This window comes from Aythya fuligula, chromosome 2, assembly GCF_009819795.1.
Source record: "Aythya fuligula isolate bAytFul2 chromosome 2, bAytFul2.pri, whole genome shotgun sequence".
Lineage (NCBI taxonomy): Eukaryota > Metazoa > Chordata > Aves > Anseriformes > Anatidae > Aythya > Aythya fuligula.
Window position 1 is genome coordinate 131,256,493 of NC_045560.1, and position 25,520 is coordinate 131,282,012.

Consider the following 25,520-nt stretch of genomic DNA (forward strand, 5'->3'; position numbering starts at 1 on the left):
CGAACGGGAGCCGGGGAACCCCCCCACGCCGCGACCCCCCCACGAGGTGCAGGGGTACACCTCTGCACATCGCCGGGGCCGGAGCAGCAGGAAGGTGCCGGGTACCCCGCGTTGAGCCTGGAGCCGCAGGAGGGTCAGCGCTATCCCCCCCAGGGGGCGAACCGGGCGGCAGCAGGACCCCCGTGCACGTTCTCCCTTGCACACACACACACACACAGTGCCCCCGTGCAACCCCACCCAACCCCAACGGGAGCGGCAGGAGGGGCAACCCCATCCCTCGCACGCCGCTGTCCGCCGGGGCACGGCACCCCCCCTACCCGCACACCCCCCAGCCCCGGTGGTCTCGCACCGGCCGGAGGGCAACAGGCGGCCAGAGGCTGCAACTTCGCGCAGCGCCTCCGAGCAACTTGCGCCGCCGTCTCCGCGTGTGCGCGCTTGGCGGGGGGAGGGGAGGCGCGGGGGTGAGCGGCACTTGCCGCGGGTGCGGGGCGCGGGGCGGGTGCGGGGCGGCGGGGGCCCGGCGGCCGCGGGGGCTCGGGGCGGGCTCTCTCCGCACTCGCTCCGCGCCCGGCGCCGCCGCTGCGCCCTCCCGGCTGCGAGTCCGCCCGGCTGCGGATCACGTGGCGGTTGCCGGAGGCAGAGACTAGAGAGGAGAGGAAAAAAAAAAAAGCGCCTCATTCCTTCTTCCACCGCCATACTGTATTTTATAGTAACTCTCATTTTTATTCCTCCCTTTTACTCCCGCTCGGTGAGTACCTTTCCGCTGACATTCTTGTCCTCCTTTTTTTGTCCTTTTTTTTTTTTTTTTTTTTTTCTTCCATTTGGTTTTTTTGTTTTTTCGTTTTTTTTTTGCTTTTTTTTTTTTTTTTTTCTTCCTCTTTGATTATTGTTTAAATGGATTTGATCTTTTGCTGATGACAAGTTTTTTTTTTGTTTTTTTTTTTCTTAGCATGCGATGGTTACTAAACTATGAGCAAAAGGTGCTGCTGGGGCCGGGAGTCACTGGGAATGAAAAATGATTATATTAATAATACAGACTTGCCAGTCCAGCAACAACTGATATACATTTAGTAGCTATATATCTATATATGCAACTGGTTTTGTTGTGGCACATAAAAGCAATGTGAAATATGATACTTATTTTTTTAAAGATAAGAGAAAAGGCATGTTTCTAACTTTTTTTTTTTTCTGCAGAGGATTTTCTCTGGTGTTGTTTTATTATATATTTTTTTTTATTATTTTTATTTTTTTTTCGTGTAGGAATGGGAATTGCAAATACGTTTTACAGCAGTGTTTACAAAGAGTTTGTAGTCTTGCAATACTGGTGAGAGCCACAGAGCAAGATGTTAATTTTATTATTTTTGTTATTGTTTTTTGATGCTCAGTGCAATCAGCAGGGTTTTTTTCTTTTTCTTCTTTTTCAGTTTTTGGTACCTGTTTATAACATGAAACTTTTCTTGCAGCGTGTTGCAGTTACTATTTTTAAATACTTTTTTTCCTCCTTAAAGATAACTAAACAAAATATAAAGCCAAACAAATGCTTGTTACTTTTGCACATTTTGCACCTTGACTTTTTTACTCTTTTGCCGGCATTATTTTATGATGGTTATTGTTATCATGATGATGATGCTGATAGATATATACATATATACAAATAAATACATTTTCAAATGATGGCAGTGGAAGGTTTTCCTGGAGAATGAAGTGCGGTTTGGTTTCCTTGTCAACGGAAGATGAAGTGAACAACTGAACATCTCCCCAGTGCAGGTACTTCATCTGCTTGTAGGCGTTTCCACGCTGTGTAAATTACATTGTGAGATTTTTTTATTATTATTATTTCATTTTTTTTTTATTTTAAAGAAATCTCCTTCCACCCTTAGCTTAAGGTTTCTGTGCAATTCACAGGAGGTCTGAACTAAATATCTCTGCCTCATAATTGCTAAGATGTGTGCAAAATGTTGCACTAATTGAGCCTAGGTCGGTTAAGCTGAAGAGAGGTGTTTTATGTACTGTGCTGTAAAGAGGGGAAGGCAGCTGAGGGAAAAAAAAAAAAAAATCCAGATCCTTCCCCCATCACCTCCCCCCCCCTTTCCCTAACCTCCCAGCCAAAAAAAAAAAAAAAAAATCCCAAACCAGAACTGTGTGAAACCTTGATATCCTTGTTATGAGAACAAATACTTACAGGACTTTAGACAAGAACAAAACCCTGTTTTGCGGTGACTCGTGTATTTGTGTGTGTCTGTTTAAAAATTATCCATTAGAAAATAGCTGTGAGAGAAACAGCAAAGGAGGCTCCCTCGGAGAGCTGGCTCCTTGCCACATGAGACATATTTCGTAGCCCTGAGGGCAGCAAAACCCTTATATCCAACTTCTGCTCTTCATATTAAAAAGGCGTAAACAAGGCAGCAGGTTGCCTCTTGTGAATTTAATTCATTGGGATGAAGATTAATCAGAAACAGATATTTGCTTGAAGGTGTTTCGTTTTGTTTTGATGATTATTAATGCCACTGGCTGGCAGGGAATGGGAAACTGTTACTTTCCGTGACGGTCACTGAGAGTTCAGGATTGGAGAAGAAACTGTTACTTTTCATTGATAGCACTTAAATGCTTAACAGAGACTGCCCCTGATGTAGAGACAGGATATTGGCTCTCTAAAATATGATTTGGAAAGATTTTTCCAGATGACAGGCTTGTTGTTTTTGTTGTTGTTGTTTTTGTTTGTTTTTTGTTGTTTGTTTTTTTTTTTCCCTCTCTCTTTCTCCCTCCCTCTCTCCTTCTCTCCCTCTCTCCCTCCCTCTCTCTTTTTTTTTTTTTCTTTTTTTTTTTCTTTTTTCTTTTTTTTTCTTTTTTTTTCCTTTCCAGAAGGAGGTATCATGCAATATTATGCTAAAGAAGTGTTGAACCCTTGGTCTGCAGTGTTCTCTATAGTTTACTTTACTGTGATGGGTTTGCTTAATATATTTTGTATAAACAACCTTTAAGGATTTGTAACTGATCATAAACATAAGCTGTGTATACAGATGTGGAAACCAAAGTAAGTTACAGGGAACATATTTATTTTTCTACCATGATATAGGCAAAAATGTGTGTTCTGTTTGTAATTCATAGAGCTATAAATTCATTTGGACATTTTAGGCTTCTAACACTTATATGTACATTGCTCTAACTTAACAGCTACCTTTAGAGAAGAAAGTGTGTGTTAAAGTAGAAAGTGTGTCTTCAGCATTCTCTTGTACTATTAGTCATGTTGAAAAGTAAATATTTACATAGTTATGTTTCCATGAAGAAAATATATATTGTGTATTTCAGGTGGCTTTTTCCAGTTTAAATGTAATATAAATATTTAGCATACATGGTTTCTGCACTGACGTGATAGAATACTTCTGACAGTATATCGGGGTCAATCATCCATGCATCTAAAAACCACTACTCTAGATATGACATACAATCTATGATAGATTGTGATGATTTTTCTGAAATAGTTACAATCTCTTGGGTCAATACTTTACACTTCAGAAAGACTCAGACTGCTTATTTTTTCATGATTTAACTTGAAAGAAAGCCATTAAAATACAGTAGTGATTGAAACTTTATCCTCCACTTCTATTTTTGTTTCTGTCTCCCCTTATTTTTAAATTAAAGTTTTTCTTTAAATTATGTGGATTATGTGTAAGAAAAATGTTTTTGACACTGCTGAAGCACTGAAATAAAGTAACTAGCTTAGCAGTTTCCAGAATAATATTACCTTTGTCCTTTCATTCAATATTGAGTGCATGTTGTGTGAGCAATTTTGTACAAGTAGTTGCTATGAGAAGATCTGATCTTGCTCATCTAGTCCTGTCTTGAAGTTTGAGTTAAAAGTTTTAGAAATCTCTATTTACAGCACCCAGATTTTGTCTACAAAGGACCTATTGTCTCAGTAGCACAGTAACCTAACATACATAAATACATTTAATTTGAAGAAATCTGTAACTGAGTTGTCTGATTTCATGTGTATCAAACAGTCCTGGGATTTAAAAATAGGGATAAAGGTACTAATTTTGAAAAAGGGTACCCCTACCTCCTGCAGTATGTGGGTACAGTAGGATTTGGATCAGTGGAATTGATTCCAGCTTGGTGTTTCCATAGTTATGCTATTAGTAACACTGCTGTGAAAGCACATTTGGAAAACCGTAGTTTGTGTAAAAGACAATTGCTATTTTTGGAAGGAAAAATAGAAACTATATCTAATGAATTGCAGTATGATAATCTAATTTCATTTTACATTTAGTGTGAGAAGCACTTGTACTGCCCTAACTCCTGAAAGTGATGCGTGTCCAGACTTAAATGGCATCTTCTATTTTATTTTAAATCTGATTTGGTATTTAGGTCCAATTAAGAATTTAAGATACCTTTTAAAAGGTTTGTAAACTGAAAGCTTTGGAAAATATTATTATTATTATTATTATTATTATTATTATTAATCTTCCTCCATAACTAGCTATTATTAACAGTACTTACTAGCAAATAAATATATGTCAGGTGAATAAAAGTTAATGACTATGGTACCCACAGAGCTGGCTCATAAATGCACATTTTTAGCCGCTGTAGTGGCCACAGTTGGCAATAGGAGGATATCTTCTCACATTTTTTCCATATACTAGATAGGACTAGAGAGGCCTATGGTGTCACACCAGTTACATTCTACTGTTGTGCTAGGCTGTTCTCACTTTGTTCAGATTCAGCAAGCTCCAGTCCAGACTTAGCTGGGGAGCTGGGGCACCATTCCCACTGCAGCTCTTCAAGGGCTGGGCAGAATCTTATTCTTCTGGCTGTTGGAAACCTCGTTGCTGCCTGAAATTTATTCTCAGACAGTTTATACTCTGTTTTGTGCTAGTGCTGTCCCTAAAAAGTGAGATTCCTTTTCCACATCTCTGCTTCCCTCTGTTTATATTCCCAGTGTATTTTCAGAGAGCAAACACAGCCCCTTTTTCACTTGAGTTTGTTGGGATAACTGGGTGGAGATTCCTGTTAGCACTGGCCAGAGACATCCACACCAGCTCTGAGCAAAGTCATGTTGCATCAAAAGCAGGGCATATGTGTTTAAGCCCTCTTTTGCCCAAGTTGATCTGTTCTGCTTTGAGCTGCAAACATGTCTGTCCAGCTTCCAACTCCCAAGTTAGCCTGGGTGTCTCCACCTGGAGCTGTGCTGTGGACATGCCATCTTCTGGTGAGATGGGCTTTATGCTATGCTGACCTACCCTTCACTCTGCCTAGCCAAGCTGAATTTCTCTGGCTAAAGCAGAACAGCAAAGAACTCTCAGGGATTTCTCCTGCAAAACAGTTTTTTAGACTCACAAGAATCTTCCGGTTATTATTTAGTGTTTTTCATTCCTACCATTGAGGGGAACCAGAATGAGCTTCAGCCAATGTCTCAGGGACTACCTTCTATTAGGAATATGTGTGAAAATTTGCCACAATGCTATTTAAAATAGCTTTTCCTAACTAGTCTCTTCCTAGACTGCTGATATCTTAGCTTTCTTGTCTCCAAAAGCATTATTCTAAAAGCAGTTTCCCTCTCTGCCGGTATTTTTTTTCCATTGTCTGCACTGAAGGTTTTCAAAGACAAAGAGATTTTAAAAACAAACAAACAAACAACAACAAAAACAGAAAAAATAAACTTAAGAGTGTTTAAAAGTGTAGCTGATAGAACTGGTAAGTCTTCCTTCAAATAAATGTTTTTTAAATTCACTTGGTCTTCTCAGAAGATTCACTGCACTGTCAAAATCTGGAGCTGAATCCTTGTTTTAAGTACTTATGTAATGTCCAAACAGAAGGCTAAAGATTACTCTTTCCTGATGAAAAATTATGCAATCTGTGACACTGTCATCCAGAGTACTGGATTTAAAAGCAGTATGTAGCTTCTTTAAACTCAGATCATGACTGACAGAAGAAAACAAAACACTATTTCTAAATGGTGTGAAGAGTACGGTGTAAAATCTTCACCTTTGTTAAGTTATTAGTATTATTTTATGATCTTTATACAATTGCCAGGTTAACGTGACTTGAAGATTATTGTTTCACATATATATACTTTAAAATAATTTAAACCATTTTTTCTCATTTTTATTGTTCTATTTTGAATTGACAATAATCTCTAAAATGTACTGAATCCTTATAAAAGGTGTTTCTTGCAGTTTCAGAGCTGTTTTCTGTGTAATATCTTAGCACAACAAAGTGTGATTTTCCATCTCTATGAATCATCTGCTAATAATTAAATCAAAAATATCAAGTAGACCTTCAAATTATTATGTAAATCTCAGGTTACTTAGCATGAATACAATGAACTCAATTTTATCATTGTGATATTCTGAAATAGAAAGATAGATAAGTAGGTAGATAGTCATACAGGTAGTAATTTTTACAGATGCTTTTAGTGTGGCAAAGAATTAGACAAAACCTTGCATTAATTAGTTGTCTTTTTAGGGCTTAACAAACACTTTTGTTTAGGAAAAAATAGTTCAACCTTCTCTATGCTGTAAATTTATACACATGTATTATCTACTGCCACTTGGCAAAAGCTACAGTGTCCTCTGTGGTCTCCTCCATGTGACTCCCCAGCTCTGGCTCCTCAGCATGCCTTCCTGGCCCAACAGGGCTCAAGCAACAACAGTTCTGCAGCTGCATTTCAGTTTCAGGAACATAGATTTTTGCTGTGGTGTAATTTCTTCATGGTTACCCATAATAATTTCTTCTCTGTCTTGTCTGGAAGGGGTTTGAAGCAGAAGAGGTAGATTTTATATGAGTGGTAACCGTCAGTGGGTATGACTATGGTAGTACATGAGTGGCACTCCCCAGGATTTTTATTCTGTCTTTCAAAGTTCATGAATGTTTCTCACAAATATCTGAAGCTCTGGTTACACTCATTTTACACAGGTGTCCTTTCCCAGGTGAACTTCTCATATCACTGAGTAGTGCCTGACTGCTGTGCAGTCTCTAAGCATCCAAGTCAATGTGGAGCTCTGAAAACAGCTGACATTTTTTGTGGGCAATACTGTGGTCCTCTGAGAGCTGCTCACAGCCCTTGGACAGCCATAGGTCCAGGCTAACCAAATATAGGCTGTTATTATTTATAGGACAAGAAACCATAAAGGATCCAATAATACTTATTGTACCTTAATAATCACTAAATAACTTGGTGAAAGTTGGGTGTAAGTCTGCCAAAGATGCTCCATACCAACTGCTTTTATTTCATCCTGCTCAGTCACATCGGTTGCACATTGGATCCTCCCTCTAGACAGGCATGCAGGGTCAACACTGTCTGACACAATTAATATATTCATGGGATTCTTTACCTGATTGAAGCAAGGCTAAATTTTCTCTGTAGATAAACATTACACTAGCACAGTACTTCCAGGGGAAAAAAAAAATGTCTGCATTTTCACTATGTTTTTCATTGAATCTGAACAGCATCTATGTCAAATAGATAGAAGATGCATCTTGATCATTAACTATAATTTTAGGATCTGGAAGAGGTATTGCACTACTACTGCATACTTTGGATGTGTTAGTTTTAGGCTGACTTAGAATTAACTTGAAGTTTTTGTCTCAAAGAATTATATTTGCATGGTGTGGACAATACTGGTCCTTTCTGTTTGCTTATGTGCAAACAGAAAGTGCAGTATGTTGGTTAAAAATACTAAAATGTGTGCTCTGCACTAAGCATCCTCTTTATTCGAAAAATATGAATGAAAAAAAAAATGCAAAAATAAAATGTATGAACAGAACAAAGATATTTTTTCTGTATCTTTGCACTCAGTGCCTGCTCTCAAGTTTTACTGAATGCTAGCTAACAGCTCTTGTTGGTAGAGGGCGTTATTGTAACTCACTGACAGCAAAACACAATGTATTTAGTAACTGTAGAATGTTTCTGAGCTTGATCTGTAATGCAGAGTTACTTTTTATAACAGAAAATAACTCTACCTAGCTGATGTATTTTATGGAAAGATCCTTCACCCAGTAAATGTTAAGACAGTTATTATACAACATTAAAAATGTTGTATGTAAACTGTTATACTGCATCTCTGAAATACTACAAGATTGCCCTAAAGGTTTAATAAAAAAATAAACTTCCTGTTTCAGTACATGTAAAAGGGATTCGTTATACTGTGTTCTAATTAACAAAAATATCAGTTTTACTATCACACTTCTCATCTTGTATTTGCCACTGGTTTCATGGGGTAAAACCTAACACTTGTGATGCTGCACAATAGTCAGTTTTCTAATCTCTCTATATTTTTTCTCTCTATATTTTTTCTCTATAATTTTCTCTCTCTCTCTCTCTCCATATTTATATATATATATATATTTTTTTTTTTTCTCCCCCAAACTGCAGAAGAACAAGGACATAGTTATGTTTTCTCCTTGTATATACAACCTCTTGTTAGATGGGAGTTGAGTAAATGGGACAACTGCAAGACTGACTCTGAAAAGTTTTTCTTCTAGCTGTGCATTTAGAAGTCATAGACAATTAATGTATATTATGCACAATGAAAAGAGAAAGTAGATTTAAATTTTGATGTTATGTCACTTTTGCTTTAGGGGGATAATTCATCAGCATGTTGATGCTATTTTTATTGTTTATTATTTTATGAGAGAAGCATATTGTGTTACTGTTCATCATGGTATGCCCTGCTCTGATGAGTAACATGAACAGAAACCTGGTCCTATATATGCTGGTCAACATTTTCTGTAAAAGTATATTTCTTTCTGTTGGTTATGATAAAGTGGATTCACACAAAATGCTAGATTCATCTTATTTAAACTTGCAGTTTAAAAAAAAAAAAGGTTTTCATAACTAAGCTAATCATCATTTTATCCATCTAAAAGTTAGAAAAGTTAGTTATTGATGTCTAACAGTTGCTCAAAGCTTTGTAGTCAATGGAGGTATATAGAAGCCTCTAGAGAATTACGGATTATATCCCAAGAGAGGCATCTGTGGATAGCTGAGATGAACAGTCTTCCTAAAACTCTCTTTTCACTGATGAGTGAGAGAGTCTAGATTCCTAACATTTTGATGAATAAAGTTGGGGGACATTAACCCCATCTCTCCCCTTTTCCCTGGTTGAAATGTCATTTTTTAATGAAATATTTGACTGAACTTTTTTTTTTTTTTCTATAATTGTCATTATTTTTATTATTTCACCACTAATCTGGCCAGAAACTTCATGACTGTAAGTATTTATTTGAATTTCTGTCAACTTCTGCAGTAATTTTTGCAGTAATGCAAATGTTTTTTCAAAACGGTTTGAATCAGTTCTAGACTACAACAAAAATTTCAAAGATTTCTGTTGGGGCCAAAATTTCATCCCTTGTGTTTTTTTTGTTTGTTTGTTTGTTTGTTTGTTTGTTTGTTTGTTTGTTTTTCCCATTGCTTCACACATTTTTCTGTTTATAAACTAATCCCAAAACCCAACCCTTCAATGAGTCCCTCACAGAGTAGTACTCTAAAATCCAGAGATTTCAGTTATTTTATACAAACACTAACCTGAGAAACCTTTGAAAATAATTGAAAGATAAGGATTATGTGAATTAAATCAACTACTTACACTTTCTTCTCATATGTAAATGTATGTAGCTATGTAGTCACTATGTCAAAATATTATCAATAGATAACAAACAGCAGAAGATCTGGCTCTGAAAAAAGCTTTTAAAACATAAAATAGCAAAAATAATACTTGATGAATGGAGGTGATCCATGCAACTTTGGTTAAATATTTAGATATTAATGTCACACCATTAATATCCTCACATACATGCTTGTTTTGAAAGATTTCAGAAAAAAAAATGCATTTTTTTGAATATCCAGACAGAATTTATCCTTTCCTCTCTCAGTTAACTTTAATTCTAGGCATGTTTGGAATTTTATAAGATTGAGTACCTACATTTGTAGAAATCAAAGATTTTTAGACAAAAATTTTTAGACAAAATTTATCTCAGTAAGTAGGTTCACATCCATTCCAGAACTTTGCCATTAACAGGATGCAGAACTCACCCATTTTTTGACACTTCCCCTTATTTTATATTATTATTATTATTATTATTATAGTATAGTATAGTATATATATTATGATATATTATTATGTTGTCCTCTTTTTCTGCACTGTTAGCAAAAGCTACCATGTCATGTACTTTACTTTACCAAATCTTGATCTTCATCTCTGTTCCTTGCTACGTATTGAGATTTCTACCTTAGGTTTATGTACTGTTCCACAAAAATACATTGTCTGAGCAGTATCCACAGTAAACAAACAACAATAAAAATAACAGATTTACAAATATGAATTCTTTAGCTGACTTCATGAAGCATTCAACTCTTTTCCCAGTTTCATTTATGCACCGTAACTTTTTTTTTTTCAGTCATGCATTTTGGATCAGCGTTGGGAGTGTTGTCATGGCATTATAAAAGTCCCATGACTGTAGATTGTCAGGACATAAAAGAGCACAACTGAATTTCTCTGTAGGAGTAGGACATACATGTATAAGCCAAACTCTGCCATTTGATGTCACTGGGCCTAACTGTGACAGCTGCTCTGCGTGAGTAGGTAGTCCAAGGATGTTGAATGAGGGATATTTATTCAGGGACACACTTATGAAAGGGGCAAATACAAGAAAAATAATTACAGTTCAATTTAAGGAAAGAAATAATTTCAGGAATGACAGGGTTATTATTAATTATTTGATGCAAAAACTGTTATCCTATTTATTGTGACATTCCATCTTATAAGTTTTAATATAGGTTCAGATAATCTTGACACTTGGTCACAAATATTAATATGTTTTAAATATTCATCATAATCAAAATAACCTGATTACACTTCACTTTGGGATCTTTTAAGATCAAACTATTCTCTGCAAGAGAAACCTATGTCACAGTGATCTACAGTTACAAACTAGGGAAAGCACTTTTTAAAATAGTGGGTAAGTTCATTTGAATTTCTGGATCCTTTTTATCTTTTATTTGTATTTTTTTTTTTTTATTTCAGGCTTCCTGGACCTTCCATCCTGCTCTGGACCTCTCCCCTGGTGCTGGCACAGCTCAGAAGGATGAAAGAAAAGGAAGCAGTAGGAAAGGGGTGGAAGAGGGGAAAGGACTGGAAAGAGAAGCAGGAGGGGCAGCAATAGAATTAGAGGAAAAATTTCCCAGTGGTTCAGTTGAGGTTCCAGAGAAAGAGACTGTTTGCAATCCCTGCTCCTGTTCACCTTCCATTTGGGCTCAACCCCTGTCCCCTCCACTGTCTTATCTTTCATCAGCACTACAGATATTTCACTACTTACTTCCTTATTTTTTTTTTTTTAAGAACAAAATCAGAAAAAAATCTTTACAAATACAGCACCCTTCTCACAAATTATAACATAACACTATTTATATAACTAGTCCTTGAAGCAGGATGTGTTTTTCTTCTAGTTAAGCAGACTTACATGAAAGTAGAGAATGGTTTCATACATCATGATGACAGAAAAAAAGTTTATGTTTCTCATCCTTTTTATACACAAGGTTAACCCCCTTCAAATCAGTGTGCACATGACTATTTTTTCAGTTATCTGCCAAGATCCAAAAGCAGGCTTTCCATTGGCCTTTATTTACTTATCCTTTTTTTTTCCCCTTCTTTCAGAGCTTTACTTTCAGGGGTCCATCTTACTCCCCATTATCTTAGTGGGAGTATAAATTGAAAACTATCCTTAATTCTTTCAGTTAATTTGAAATTTACAGTGTACAGTTTTGTAGGCTAAATACCCCCACCAGAGTAAAAAAATAAATAAATAAATAAAAAGCAATATATATATATATTTTTTTCCTGTTGTGCACTGAGACTAACAGACAGAAAGGAAGTAGGGACCCTATTGCTCAGTGCTGGTTCAGCATGTTGCTTGGTCTCATTCCTCCTGGCTGCAAGGTACCCATATGATGAAGGTGGAGGAGTGCTCAGTTTAAAAGCACTCTTTGACCAAACATCTTTTTTAGCCCTTATGCATGTCTGCCTTCCCACAGCTATTCTCACCAGGAAGCCCTTCCACCTGACAAGGTTGACTTAGGAATGTTAACAGAAAGGGTGGATCCAATAATTGGTCTTTCTAAGAAGGAATTTCTTAAATGTAGAGTTTAAACTTCTCCTGTGTCTCCCCTGTACCTACTCTACTAATACAGAAAAGCCAAAAGGTAGCAACTGAGCCAATACAAAACAAAGTCTGGTAACTAATGTAAAGATTTTGTCAAATACTAACTATTCCCAAATGCTTCTTATATACTATAGTCACTTAGGATAGTTGAGTGAAAAAAAAAAAGGTATCTAGCCTTACTGATGCTGGCGGAACAGGTCCAGAGCGGAATGATCGGGTCCAAAAGGCTGAAATATTTTATTTTATTTTATTAATCTTAAAATGACATTTAAAAGTACTGTAGGCAAAATTGTTAAGTGTTATGCATATTTAGATGTAATAGGTCAAACACAAACATGCAATTAAATAAAAACATAATACATAAAACTGCAAGAAAATAATGACTTCTTTGGGGAATTTTATGTTTAAGGATATGTTAAATTTTATTAACATTTAGGAATTTCTTTTTGCATTTTCTCAAGATGCGCTATAACCACTGACTGTTGCCTCATTACCTGACCAGAAACTTTAAACTTCGGTTGGTATTAAAGTCTGCCTGAGGTGTTGTTGCTGCAATTTGTTTAGATTTTGATTATTTGTGCCCAGTGTGCCCAAGTTTATGTGAGTCATAAACTTGAAAAGTAGGTTTCTGATTTCAGCAATTTATTCAGAGCCCCTAAATTTGGTACTTTGGTTCCCTGGGTAGTATGTTCAAAAAGCAGGCACCTCAGAAGAGCCATTTGAGACAACATAGCTTACTATGTACCTAGCTGCCTCTGGGAACTGTGGCCATCCCACAGGATGGACTGAGCTTGTGTGTGTGTGCTGGGACATGCTTTGCAGGGAGTACATCCATCCCCCTGCTTCACCTCGGGAACTGCTTTCCACATGTGAGGGATTTGTAATGAGGAGGGTTCACAGAAGACTCTGAGGAATTTACAATCCGATGTGGAGCTTATTTTTTGTAAGACAAGTAACTTTGGAGCAGGCAATCTGGTTTCCTCTTTGAGAATTAGACCAACTGTACCAACCCTGAGTCATTTTAAGTCAATTAAAGGAAGCCTACATTAAGTGTAAGTGACTTTATTTGACATAAAGACATGCAATGAAGCTTCCCCTTACCTGTTATTGAAATGCAATGTAGTGCATCCCATGATACAGAATCTGGAGCAATTTATAAAGAAATCTGACTTTCTTGCTCTTCTAAGTAGTTATTTTGAAGCCATTGGTGCTGGTGAGACCATTAAGACTGCCTACACATGACAAGGGATAAGCCTTGGAAAAGGATCTGAAGCAGACAGATTTCAAATCAGTGGGTGGAGCAATAATGACTTCTTTGGACTGACTCAAATTCTTTAACTTTCCTTGTTCCTACCATACTTTAATCTGTACCACATAATTTCATAATTTTAGCTTTATGGTTTGCTGTGCAACTTTTCTCCTTCAGAGTGCAACAAAATAATTTCGTATAGCAATTGCCATCTCACTTCTAAATGTAACTAGAGTATAATCCATAATCATCAATTTCTTTTAAGACCAGCTGTTTGCTATTATGTTTTACAGCCTTGCAGTGCATCAGTAAAGTATCTTAATAGAAGTAATAGAAGTGGAGTAATAGAGATGGCACCTTCGAAGCTAGGAACTTCCTAATAAAAACTTTGAAATCTTTGATCCTTTTCTAAAATAGTAGTTCTCTAAACACATATTTATAATCTGCCGATTTCAAATTAAATACTTTGTGACCTATGGAATATAATATAAAATAGATCTCATGGTATTGAATGCTACATGTAACATGCAAGTTTTAGCCTAAATTACATTAGTTTTCTAGTATTAGACTTCTTCTATGAAATGGAAAACAAGATTTCCAAATTATGATACTTTTTTAACTACTGCTCACAGAGAGCAACAATTATAAATACTTCTGAAAATCAAGAGAATTTTGTCTCTCTCTACTAAATGCAGTTAAAAGCCTGACCTCAGCGTCTTTGTTGAAGTCTTGCTGTGTGCATAGCTTACTAAATATGATGGTAATCTCTATTTGGCTTAGAAAACAGCACTGTAGTGGAAACAAGGCTAAATGAAGACAGTCATCGTTATCAATGGGATACTTCGTATATAAAATATATTTTAAGTAATTAAAGATGAGGCATACCAGGTACACTAAACATAAATTGATTAACTTTCAATGTAGTAAGAAAGCCTAGGTAGAAACAGGGAGTTAAGTACTGCTCTCACTTGTAGGTTTCCAACAGTTTTTATGTAAATCCATTCAGGGTGGGCTGAGACAGTTTTGCATGAGGACGCCATTTTTTGGTTTGATTTTTTATATCAAAGATGAAAATTTGTGCATTCTATTTTCTCATAATGGTCTGTCTTTCCCATGTATTTCAAATATTACAAAGAATGTGCTGAAGATGCATATATGAAACCATATCCAAGTATATTCCCTGTTTTGTAATTCAGTCTATAAGCACGTTGTTATTGATTTCATTGTGAACAGGATCAGGCTTCCAGTTTCAATCCCAATAGGCTGTGTTTCACAGCAAATCTGTTTTCACAGATTTTTGATTGTCTGTTTTCACAGAACAGACAATCTGATACCTGGTGAATCAGTACTCTTAGAGATGGAATAATAAAAATCTGATTTAATATATAAAATGCAAAGTTGTTGTTTTTTTTTTTTTTTTTTTTTTTTTTTTCCTAGTAATGAGATTGTATATATTTGTTCTGGTATATGAGAATTGGAAAAAAAAAAAAAAAAAAAAAAAAGCTGATGTATTGGGGTTAAACTCAAGGTCCAGCTAGTTCATTATTCTGTTCATGTTGGTAGTAAAGAATAAGAAAGAAAGAGAGAAAAAGAGAAAGATAGAAAGGGAGAGGAAAAAGGAAGCTACTTTCTAATAAAAAATAAAATAAAAAGTAGATTACCAGAATAATTATGCAAGAATAAATTATACAGGCCTATTGTTTATGTGTAACTTATTTTATAGTTTATCAATATTAATAAACTGATACATTGTACAATTGGATATGTATTGGAATGGATCACACTATCATACCAAAGTAAATACAATATCTATTAATGATCATATCAATGAACAACTGCTTTATATTCTGTGAAAAGCAAACAAAACCATAAAATGTATTATAGAAAGTATGCTTGAAGCTGAAACACTTTTTTTTTTTTAATTAAAATAAAAATCTTAATTTGCAATATATTTGCAAGATGATTTGCAAAGAATACATCATTAAGTTGGTATTGCAATTCTGATCAAACTACTGAAGTAATTTCAGAAGGCAGGAGATTGTCATTTCCTAAATCCTACCACTTTTATTTTTATTTTTTTTTATTATTTATTGACTTTACCAACCTATTTAATTTTTTCTAACATAGTGGTTTTTTGTTGTTGTTGTTTTGTTTGTTTGTTTTAGTGTATAATCTATATTTACTTTATCGAGGGAGATTACATGTATAGACATAAGATTTCATTATGAAATATATAACAATGATAGTATAAACAGACATTTATGAAAATTGTTTTGGTGTATTGCAAAGTAGCTTCTTATTGCCCATCACGGGCTTTTGCTGAAAAGACTATAATCTCATTTTACAGAAAATAATAAAATAATGCATCTTTCTATAAACACAGTGAATGAAATTTTGGTTACCATTGAAAATACAATGAAATCATTTTGCAATACCTACAAAAACAAACACACAGACAAGAGATTATTTCTTGTTTCTTGGTTGTTAGTTTTTAATATATTCTTTTGTCACAAGAATGTATATTATATTTTTTGTAATCTAGGCTGACAGACTAGGTCTGCCTTTTGCATGTTCTTCTACAAATAGGAAAGTTTCCCACATTTTCTATTTGTAGCACTGTGTGATGAAGTGAGACAGTAAGATTGTAAAGAGACAGGAAGATTGTAAAAATGGTAAGATTGGTTTAGTCATATCAGTATCACAGTAGAAACTTTGGGAGGAAGTCCTCTGGTTTCTGTGAACTTCAGCTTTTTATAGGCATTTGCCTATTTAATATAACGTAACATTTCTTTAATGATTTACCATATTAGCCAAATTTAATCTGAGACTTATAAAGTCTTTCAGCTTTATAAGTTTATCATTTAAGTAATGATAACATAAGAAAACTGTTGTTGACTTGTGTTGCCGCAGTTCATAGGAATCCAGTCATGAAGCAGGACTAACAGCTTATTAAAAAAAAAAAAGGTGCTTTACATGCAGCTTACAATAAATGCAGCACCGTGATGAATGCATGAATGCTCAGGATTCTGGATTCTGTGGTGCTATTTAGTAATAGCATTACCCCCCCAGCAAAAACAAACAAACAAACAAACAAAAAAATACATGGTATAAATATTAGATACTTTGCAATGTCAAATCATGCTGTATTTACGTGTATTGGCTATATGAACTCAGTGAGTCCCAGCCTCTCACCAGCTATAAATTGAAAATGTAATCACTAAAAATATCCCTATCCATGTAAAAGTATTCTTTCTTACTTTTAGCAATTTTTATTTCATGCCATATATTTTATATAAGCCTGCTGTTATACTTGAGATATGGTATCATTGTCCTTGTATCCTTTCTATAAGTCCCCAGGTAGTTTTTTCACTTGGAGATTTTTCTTATGTTGCTATCTTTCTGAACACCTTTTACACAGCTCAGCCAAAAAAAAAAAAAAAAAAAAAAAAAAAAAAAAAAAGTCTTTATTAATAGAATAATAACAGCATATTTCAAAGCCGATGGAGCAGAAAGAGACATCAAAACCAAGTTAACAAATAGTGAAATTATCCCAGTGAAATCTTCAGAAAAATTCTACAGACAGTTTGTAGGCAGAATTTTAAAAAGACATGCAGCTAATTTTGATTTTCAAATGAGCTGGCTTTCATTGAAGTAGGACATGGAAGTCCCAACAGAGGATTTATGAGAATATGCTAAGTTGTTACTTCATATAAGATACAATCTTATATGATTTCTTATATGGTATAAAATAAGATATACTTTCCTGTTTATTTACAATAGTTGTTTTTTTTGTTGTTGTTTTGGCTTGTTTTGGTTTGTTGTTTTTTTTTCCCAGCACCATGTATTTGGCCACAACTGAATTGTTGAAAAATAAGATAGTTGTTTCCAGAAGCAAGTCTAAAATAATTTTCTTTCAGTGAAACCAAATATTAGTTGATATGAGTACATGGAAAGATATTGTGTAGTCTGGCTTAAACATGGATGTTATCTTTATGCTCCATGTATCCATGCTAATCCAAAGCATGCAATTTCATCAGGCAGGGACTGATGTGGTTTTTAGTTTAGGATTCCTCTTGGTAGTGCAGGAACTCATTCCTGAGGTATGCACTTCATTCCTGACAACCATATTTCAAGGTTTCATATTGTATGTTTATGCCTTACACAAAATCACATATAGGTAAATGCTACTACTCACCAGTTTGTCTTCGATTGATATATAGACATTTCGTTGACAAAAATTAACGTGCATAAGACAAGTGTTCAAGTGTTGCATTTTCAGGAAAATTTCCTTCATGTCTTATTTTATAATACTTTGTTGAAAATTGTTGTAGCATCCGATAAGATAAGGTTTGATTTAATGTAAATTGGTATAGATGTTTTCTGTAGTCAGATTTTCATCCAATTACTAAAGTCAGACCTAACAAGTTAGTAAGATTTTTGAAATTCTAGATTAAAGTAACTGCTATAAAGTGACATCTACAATTGCCACTTTTTGACATCCAAAATTGCATGCCACATATAGCTAAATTTTAATAACATTTAGGATGTAGTTTAAAATGAAATCTTGTTGCAAAATAAATTAAATCAGAATTCTGCTTTGTTGTTATAGATGCTGGTGGTGGTGCTGGTGTTTTTGTTTGGTTAGTTGTTTGGTTGATTTGGTTCATTATTTTTTTTTCCAAAAAAAATATTACCATCATCTGACTTTTTATTAATGTAAAACATTTTGCTAAAATCCAACACAAGGTATTTTCCTCATCTTACTATAAAAACTAATTATAAATTAGAGTATTTTGGATTGTGGTTATTTCTGGTGGTTTCTGTAGTGATTTTCTATGCATTGCATAGAAAAGTTATAACTGAAAATAATTGTTTTCAAAAACATGATACAAAAATGAACCTTTTGATTTCTATGTTTGTGGTTGTTTTTGGTTTTAGCTAGTATTCTTAATGGATTATTTTTTTTTTGTCCAAGTCACATTTATTTGTAAAATGGAAAACGAGAAGTTTTTTTGTACACAGCAGGAAACAGTCAAAAACCAGAAAAATATCAAAACAGGCAAGGTGCAGTGAAAGAAGCAGAGTATCTAAAGGATGTGCATACACAAAAAAAAAAAACAACTAGTGCCTGGAATATCACTATGATTCCCCTCTCCTCATTTCCTCTCTTCAGCATTTAAGGTTAAAATTCACTAGGACTTAGATTTCTTCTGTCAATTGTACATGTCCCTCTACAGAGCAAGTAGCATTTCTGAAATCTTTGAACTAATCCTGCAGAATCAAATAGAAATAATCCCATAAACATATAGTAGAAGTCAGGAAGGCTACTAAAGCTAACATTTTTGAAGGGTTTGTTTTGTTATTAAATTTAAAAGCTATTGTAACTTGAATATTTTTAAACATGGTGACCCATACCCCCAGCTCGTATAAAAACTGGTAGGATGTCTCCATTAAATCAAGGGTGAATTGATTACCTGGTTTTATGCTCTTAACTTGTTCATAGGTAATGTAATGGGATTTGCTTCCTTCTAGTAAAAAGTTGTGGAAAATAGGCTGATTAGTTCTGTAATCAGGAAGTAGGAAGATCATTTTAGTCTTCCTGTAGAATGACTGATGGATCTTTAAAAGTGTTGAGGTAATATATGTGTATGCTGTATGTGCAGGGTGGGCGAAAAGGTCGGTGATGTGCATGAAACGTGCACAGAAACCACGAACTCAGACACCATCTTTTCAATGAAAGCTGTTTAGCTCTAGAGCTTCTCCTTTGCATTTTGAGAGGATTTAGAAGAATGCATTATTCATACTGAAGGAATAGTTAGAAAGTCAGTTGTCTCTGATGAAGGGTTGTGGGCTCAACCTTGCATTTTATTTTATTTTTTAATCCATTTTAAGTTATGCGCTACTGTAGAAAAATATCTTGTGGTTTGAATAACATATTGATTATAATCAATCAGACATTTTATATAGACTAAGGTATGCTCTGCTTAGCAAAAAATGCATTGACAAATTGAGCATATTAATGGATCCTAGAAATTTTGTCATGTACATGTAGTTAGGCTCACTGAGGTCTTAAAATGTGAAGAATGCTCTATAAACGTGCTACCATTCAATAACCCAATTCTTAGATTGATTATCGGAGATATAATGGAACATGTTTTTACGTTAAATCTTGAGAAGGCTTGAAACAAGGTTTCAAGCTGTACAATCGTCAGACATTCAGCTGTCAAAACACCATTTTTTCTGATTGTTCCGTTTTGGAACAATAATTGCAGTTTGGTTTCGTAAGTAAGCTTCAAAGCTGGTATGACTGAAAGTAGCTAAAGAATCACATGATGTAGGATGCAATTTTAACTGTGTGATAAGACCTTTTAATGAAAAAAAAAATGAGGGGGGGAAATTTTTGCCTTCCGATAAAGAGAAAAATATTTATAAATTGAAAAAATCTTTATAGAATCAGAACTTATTCCAGTGCTATTGTAACAATTCTAACAATTCTTTTTTTTTTCTTTGTTTTAGAACATTTTTTTTTTTATTATTGGTATGTGTAATGAGCCATAGTTAATATATGCTACTTAGCTTAATCTCTCTGAAACTAGGCTTTTCAGTATGAAAGAAAGGGAACAGGAAGAGAATGAACACAAACAAGGGATAAAACCTGAAAATATATTCATGTCAGCTGTCATTTCATGCATAAAGCATAAAATGGGACAGTAGGTGGGATTTGGTTTCACTGTTGACCTTGTGGTGTGAGCATATCACTTAGTCTTTCCAATTCTCTTTGCTCATTATCCAAATTACTTTGCTAGCTGGATCCACATACTTTCTTGTTGATGTATTGCAATGAAACTTCAATTTTATAAAAGATCTGTGCAGTAAGAAACAGTAGTAAGATGGATTCTTTACACTTTATTGGGGAATCCCCATGCTGCTGACAGCTCTGATTGATAAATATGAATCTTTGAGAAAATACTGCAACATCCTCGAAAACAAACAAAGAGAAAAAATATAATATTTATTTATTTATTTAAAGTACTATGCAGAAACTTTGTGAACATTTGAACAGGAAAATTTTATGACTGAGCATTTTTACACAAAACTTTATTCACCTCTATTAGAATGTGGGTTTGGGGCCTGAAGAAACTGCACTTAGTGAAGGGTTTCGAGAGTCAAAAGAGAAGTACTTCCAGGACTGATTTGCACTCATAATTTCTCAGATTATTATCTCCTTTAATTTGTGTGAATGGCTCCCAAAAAGGATTTTAGGGATGCATTAGCAAAATATAGGACATTCTGGTCAAAAAATTTCAGGGTCTTGGCATGTTCTGTTTGGTAGATTGGTAAAATATGGTTAGAGGCTCCAGCTGCTGTTAATTTCCTTGTACTGGGGGAATCTTTAAATGTCTTAAAAGGTGTTCCCTGACCTCTCTTCAGTACTACAGTCAGTATTCTCTGATCATTACTGAAACTTTAATATCAGCATGTGTACACTGAAAGAATCCATTATTTCAAATTGATTCAGAAATAAAATAAATGGTATGCCAAGTACATTTGTTTATTGAAAGGAAAAAAACAAACAAACAAACAAAAAACTTTCAGTTTGATTCCTTATTGTTTCCTTTATTTTTGTTTTAATGAAATAGTGAATAAAAGGTCTCTGTCATTCATGGTTCCAATGACTACCTCTTAGTCATTTCACCAATAGAGATGTTGCAGAGGAATCTGATATTTAGGTTTAATGATTGTTTTTTGTTATAAATTCTGTAGAAAATGTCCTTAAAGCTGTTTTTCTGGAGATTTAAGTCAAACTTGAAAAGAAACACAATTCATGTATCTTAAATAATAGTTTTCACCATGGGCAGAGCTAGGTTTGCAACTGTCTACACCTCTCACAGTCTTTCTGATGCTTTTGAACTGTGCCTTCTCTGCCTCATTTTTATTTTTTTTCCATCACTGAAATGGGAATAAAACCCTTCGTTATTAAAACTATGACTCATATGTTGGGTTCTCTACCACTCTGTAAGACCTAAAAGAAAATATGTGTTTTCAACCACTGTCACAAAGATGTCTATAAATATGTTGGAAAGGTAGCCACACAGTCTAGTAATTCTACAATCTGTTCTGGATGTGCTCAGCCAAAGGTCACTCAAATCAGTAGGAAGATAAATATATATGTCTGAAGTGTGTGGAATAACTTTACCACTCATTCTCTCCTTTTTAACAAAGCCTTCATAGCTAACAGTATTCTCTCCTTCAACATTGGTGGACACATGCTCTGAAACAGCAAGGGAAAAGGAAATTGCAATTTTAAAAACTTACTTCTTCTGGAATAACACATTAACCTGCTGAGACTTTGGGGATCTGATTACTCTAGATTAATAGATGGTGGTATATTCTCATACATATCGGTAATAGCTTTTGAAAGTAAAGACAATGAATTATTGTTGTGTTAGAATATGACACTGTTAAGGGAGAGGCTTTGAAATGAATCAAAGGTAGGTTCTTCTCTTGTTGAACCTGTTTCTGAAATTGTCTCTGGTCAGCCAAAGAAGATGCTCTCCCTCTGAAAAGAGGAATGGATTTGCCTGATTAGGAAAAATACAGTGACAGACAACCAAAATTTTCTTACATACATATTTAAAGAAAAGTGCTAAAAAATACACTTCATTTTGTCACTGGAAATATTTTGTTATGAGATGATGATTGATCTTTGCTCTCTGCCAATGGAGCAGATCTCCTGGGAGGAAAATATAATCTATATCTGTCTTATTTGTTTGACAAGCTAAAAAAAAAAAAAAAAAAAAAAAAAAAAGACAAGAAACAGAGTTCTGCTTTTGTTTCAGTGATTTAAAGTACATTTTCTAACTTTTTATTTGAAGAAGCTGTTTGTAAATCTAGTCTAGAAAAATGCTGTTTTTATAAGCTTCAGGAGCATGTTTCATTTGGAGGGAATGAATTATTCCTTGCCAACAGACAGCTGTAAATACATAAAACGTTCAAGCTTTTTTGAGGCTTGGCTCAAATGCCAGCACAAAATCAATGATAAAAATCAATGCCTTATATGTGCAGTACTTTACTTAATCATTTAAAAAAATTACTTCAGTGAGACATAGAGGGCCAGATCCTGAGCAAATTGCCAGAAATATTTTAGCTTCTGCAGAGTTGTATTGATTTACTCCCGCACTAAGTCTGGGCTACTGTGGAAACTAAATTTAATTTAATTGTATTTTTTAATGTATTTATTTATTAGTACTGAACATCATTGCATTTTCCCCAGCCACAAAAGTGGATTACTTTTGTGGCAAATTCTTTACATACATAAAATATGCAGTTCTGGAAAAAAATTGCAGTTGACATTTATGAGCTCAAGATTGAGATTTCCATTTCACTTTGTGTTATTTATAAATCAAATTAATTTCTAAAGCTATGCCACTGATTATAACTGTTAATTTACATGAATGATTAGGACACGCTTTGTGAATTAGGGTTTATAAAACTGAAATTTTAGGAAATATGATCTTTCAGAAACATGCTATGTTGATTTGAAATAAACTCAGATTTAATAATTTAGGATAATTAATTTAGTATCACACCAATATATAGTATAATTATCAAGTATGTCTTAGGAAAATACAGAGCTAGTAAAAGATATCACTACAGCTTTCTACTATTGAAAAATTGCTAATAAGTATTGGAGACTAGAAATTATTTCATAAACCCCATTCGCTGGTACTTATCTGTGCAACCTCTTGTAGTGTTTGGGATTACACTTTATGGAAACTGTGGATTGCAATGCTGGGTGTGGAACTCACTGTGGAGTAATTTCTCTGTCATAAATGAAGAGGCAGAGTGTCAGAAACAACTCTGATGCTATTGACTTTACTTGTAGTTGATAGTGCTCATTCATTATCTCAAAAAAAAAAAAAAAAAAAAAAAAAAAAAAAAAGAAAAAGAAAAGAAAAGCAGGAAATAACCTAAGTGGAAATTAAAATATGTTGTATTTTAAAAATGATCATGTTAATATTATTGTGAATGCACTCCTTTCTCAATTACTCACATCATGCATTTGAAATTCTTTCCTTAATATTTCATCAAGATGATTCCCCTCATTTAATATCAGTCAGTCCAATTCTCAGAAAAAAAAAAAAAAAAAAAAAAAAAAAAACACCAATTAACATAGCAAAAAAAAATTAGCCTGGTAAAAAAAAAAGACAGCTTGCATTGTGTGTGTCTTTTTTCTTTTATTTTGAACATGTATTTCTAAGACAAGTTTATAAGGCTATTGTTCTCCTTGTTACATATATTATACATATTTCTTTGGTTAATAGTTAATACTTCCATTACTTTGCTTTCTATCTGTGACACCTCATTTATCATAAATTGCTATAACCTGCACTTAATACCCAGATCTCATATTATACATAATATATTAATTAGATCATATAAGTTTCTCCCACTGGGTGAAAAAGATGAAGCAAGGTAATATATCCAGCATAAAAACGAGTTATGAATTATGACCAGCTGCTGTTTGTACATAAGTACTTAACGTGGTTTTCCAGAATTAAAGTTGTTTTATGATGTTTGTTTTTTTTGTCACACTTTAGAGACAGATTTTTGTTGGTAATATAAGGAATATTTTGTCTATTTTTAATTTGAGAAGCTGATTAAATATTGAGACTAATCCACACATCAGACACCACATGTGAAGGCATAGACTGGGTGATTTTTGAGGCTCTTTGCTTTCTTGATTCTTGAATTAAATTGAAGCAATGAATAGTATAATGTGTTTTCATTTTTGAGAAAACTTATAGCAGCCCCTGGTAAAATTCAACTATATATGACTAAGATTTTGTTGTTGTTATTGTTTGTTCTTCTGTGTATTTTTCTCTTCTGTTCTTTTTCAAATACACTCTTTTGTAAAAGATTGGGAATACAGAATGTTATCACTGTTCTTTTTTTTCACTTCATAACAGCAACAATACCATCAATATTACACTCAGGAATCTAAGACAACATTAATGAAATTTTGCTATCAAGAAGATGAGTATATCTCAGCAAACAAAAAGTTATTTCATGATTAAAATAGCTGAAATCCTGTTGTCCTGAAGTTCAGTGTTCACAGAAATGTGTAATGCACTTAAGCCTTTCAGCACCATTGCAGTGTTATGAGATAAATGATATACACATCGTGAATAGGTATTGTGTTATTACTAATATTTAAAATTTGGAGTGTACAGTGTTCTGTACCATTTCAAATAATGGAACTTGAATCAATAATGATATATTGAATACTGTTTATTTATTGTTATCTCATGGAGATTGTGCAGAACCAGAGAAAACTGTTGAAAATGTAGACCATACAGGGACCGCTTTGAAAACTGAGGAAAATTTTTAATAAATGGTCGTGAGAAAATATTTTGCATTGTACCTCATTCATTCACAACAGCTGTGTGTGGCGCAGTTGTGTAAAAGGGCATGCCAGGTTGTCTTTGCACTCCTTAAACTGGTTCTATGTGCCTGAAGGCTGCTTGGAAATTCCTTTTACTGCCAAGGAGTTATTACCACATTCAGGGACTGCTTGGAATGCTGTGTCCTGCCCTATTTCCCCTAGCCATTCTCTGTACTACTTGCAAGGAAGGGAAATTGGGTGTGCCCCACTGAACTAGTTCAACATCACTGCAGGATCACCCTGTGCTGTGTCACTGTGTCCCCCTTTCTGCCATTAGCACACTGTGAAGCAATACAGTGCCTTGAAGCCTGTCTGTTGGATGTCAGTGAATGTTTATTCAGGGCTGTAAAATAAACCTTGTAGAAACAAGAAACAATTTAAGAGAGAGGGTGTGAAATTCTCATTCTGAGGTAGTTAAAGGACATGTTTCCATTAATATCTGAGAGACCATGATTTTTATATTTCTTTTTTGGCTACACTGCAATGATGTGTGTGTGTGTGTGATGATCCCATGTCTCTTCTAGATAGACATATACCATGATCAGTCTATGTAGTCACAGACCCATTAGCCAAATTATTTTTACTTATGCAAAATTAAAGTATGAAAGATCTACAAAAGACTACTACAAGCAGAAGTTTTGGGACTGCTATTGTGACTTAAGATGA

General features: G+C 34.5%; 1 protein-coding gene across 13 annotated transcripts in view; it reads left to right on the plus strand.

Moving 5' to 3' along the window:
- Nucleotides 1–590: 590 nt before the first annotated feature.
- Nucleotides 591–25,520, plus strand: part of RALYL (RALY RNA binding protein like) — a 426,876-nt gene continuing 401,946 nt past the window's right edge. For 9 of the 13 annotated variants that reach the window (XM_032182392.1, XM_032182390.1, XM_032182384.1 and 6 more), the window contains exons 1-2: nt 592–748; nt 1,681–1,767. The gene's annotated coding sequence lies outside the window, so the exon portion shown is untranslated. Of the gene's footprint in view, nt 749–1,680; nt 1,768–25,520 lie in introns of all 13 variants that reach the window. The other 4 variants (XM_032182395.1, XM_032182385.1, XM_032182393.1 and 1 more) reach the window with 2 other exon arrangements.